This window comes from Priapulus caudatus, unplaced genomic scaffold (genome assembly GCF_000485595.1).
Source record: "Priapulus caudatus unplaced genomic scaffold, Priapulus_caudatus-5.0.1 Scaffold270, whole genome shotgun sequence".
Lineage (NCBI taxonomy): Eukaryota > Metazoa > Priapulida > Priapulimorpha > Priapulimorphida > Priapulidae > Priapulus > Priapulus caudatus.
Window position 1 is genome coordinate 210,025 of NW_014577331.1, and position 2,606 is coordinate 212,630.

Below are 2,606 nucleotides of genomic sequence, written 5' to 3' on the forward strand. Positions count from 1 at the left end.
GGAGATGATTCGAGTGCTGTAGTTGTCAACGGGGGGTCGGTAGCACGGGGCGGTCGCCCCCCCCCCCTAGAATTTTCAAGGCAAAGGTATTTTAGCCTAGGTAAGTCTGCATTGGTAACCACAGTGAGGACATGTATACATAGCACAGATTTGGTAGTAAGTATTTTAGTCTTTGCTGTCCCCAAAGGTAAAAATACTCAACTCAACAGTGATGGTATTGTGATGAAGGTTGTTTAATAGTGCTGCCTCATAATGCAGGAAATTGCATCGAAGAGGAGTTATTTTCTACAAAATCCCCGGACCCCCCCTCCTAAACAGGAGGGGGACACGCCCTGAAGGAGGAAAAATCCTGATATTCTATGATAAAGATGTTCAAAATTGATTGCTTTTAGATTGCAACTTTTTAAACAATTCCACACAGTGCGAGGGGACACCCCCTCCCAACACCCCCCGCCCCCCGTGCGCTTCGTGCCCTTGAGCTCGCATGATTAGCTCCCCACCTCTATGTATATGTCTGTGATCCGCCACTGGTTGTGTGTGGGGAGGGGGGTGCGTGTTATTAAACCTCTGGTATCCAAAGAAAAAAATTACCCAGAATTCACAAAATTGCACTTACAATATCAATTTTGTTCAATTCCCTCAAAAACGGCCATCTTGAAGGTTATAAATTGCTAAAATCCAAGAGCTTCCGGGGGCCCCCTGGAACCCGGACAAGGGCTCTGCCCCTGCACCCTGCCAGGGGCCCTAGGGCGGGCCCTGGACCCCACCCATTAAGGGCTTTGCACGCCACGGCGCTCGCGGTGTGCGCTCCTCGCGCACTCTTTATATACATTGCGATGGAAGTAACAGCAAAATCATCCCCCCACAACTGAGGACCTGTCTACACCACTGATAAACTCACTGGATGATAAAGATAAGATGTATTAATAGTATACGCTTACTTTGAGCAGTTCCAGATACGTGCGTCGTGTATTTTTTCATTGCGATAGTTTGACGCTTGAAGGGTAATATAATCGGAGCACTGGGACGCTAATGATGTAATTCTCTGTGATGTGACAACGTTCAGTTTGTGGAGTTGGAAAAAGTGATTACGCACTTTATAATAGTCGCCAGGATATGAATTTGTGAAATTAGGACAGTGATCTTACATACTCATGTGATGCTGAAAACTTGAACGGGTTTGTACTACAGCAACGATTTTTATGCATGTCAAAATGAATGCAGTTTACGAATAAACTTAATTATATAATAATAAAATGCATGGCTTACCAAACTGTGTAAACCTTTCGTAACCGTATCATTGAGCAATATAATGCGTCACTAGCTCTTGTCGGATATTATAGGATTCGATTTTTCATGAGTACGTTCAAGCACGAAGATATTTCTGTAAAATTAAACTGAGACATTTTTCGGTTGAAACTATGCATTTGTAATGCAGAACCCGTATACAAATGTGTCCATAAACTACAAATATCTGAATATGATGCATATTGTAATCATTGGACATATTCACGTATGAAGCGTATGCTTGGACATAGTCCAGATATAAACTAGAAAGGGCAGTTGTCGCCAACTACATGTATCCACCGTGTTCTCCCCATGATGTGTAAGTATACGAAGTTTGGTCGTGCCAGGTCAATTAGGGGCCGAGTTATAGAGCAGATGGGAAATATGATGAAGGTCAAGGTCAATGTCAATGTAAAATAAAGGTTGCAGTGACCTGGTTTCGGTACGTGACACACCTTCTCCCCAAGATGTGTACATATACCAAGTATGGTCACGCTAGGTCAATTAGGGGCCGAGTTATAGAGCGAAAGGGAAATATGATCAAGATCAAGGTAAAGGTCAAATAAAGGTCGCAGTGACCTGGTTTTGGTACGCTGCTCACCTTCTCCCCAAGATGTGTAAGTAGTCCAAGTTTGTTAACGCTAGGCCAATTAGGGTGTGGTGTGTGTGTGTGTGTGTGTGTGTGTGTGTGTGTGTGTGTGTGTGTGTGTGTGTGTGTGTGTGTGTGTGTGTGTGTTGTGTGTGTGTGTGTGTGTGTGTGTGTGTGTGTGTGTGTGTGTGTGTGTGTGTGTGTGTGTGATGTGTGTGTGTGTTGTGTGTGGTGTGTGGTGTGTGTGTGTGTGTGTGTGAGTGTGTGTGCTGTGTGTTGTGTGTGTGTGTGTGTGTGTGTGTGTGTGTGGTGTGTGTGTGTGTGTGTGTGTGTGTGTGTGTGTGTGTGTGTGTGTGTGATGGTGTGTGTGTGGTGTGTGTGTGTGGGTGTCTGTGTGTCTCTGTCTGTGTCTGTTGACGAGAGCCGAGACCCTCTAATAACTTTAAAGATGAAGATGAAAATAAGCACATTTACAAAAGAATTGCATTATAGTGATATTATATGTTTATTAATGAGTAAATGTGTTTTTCATGAATATTCACCAGAAAAACTTACCATTATCTACCGATCATAAACCAAACACAACTGCCGTTTGTTCTCTTGTTGCTCCGCACTAAGGGAAGTGACGTCACTCCGCCCCACCAATATCCGTAGGCCATCTCGGCGACCGCGAGACTTATCGCAAATGAATTGGAATGAAAATGAAAATGAATTTAAAATGAAAATGAAA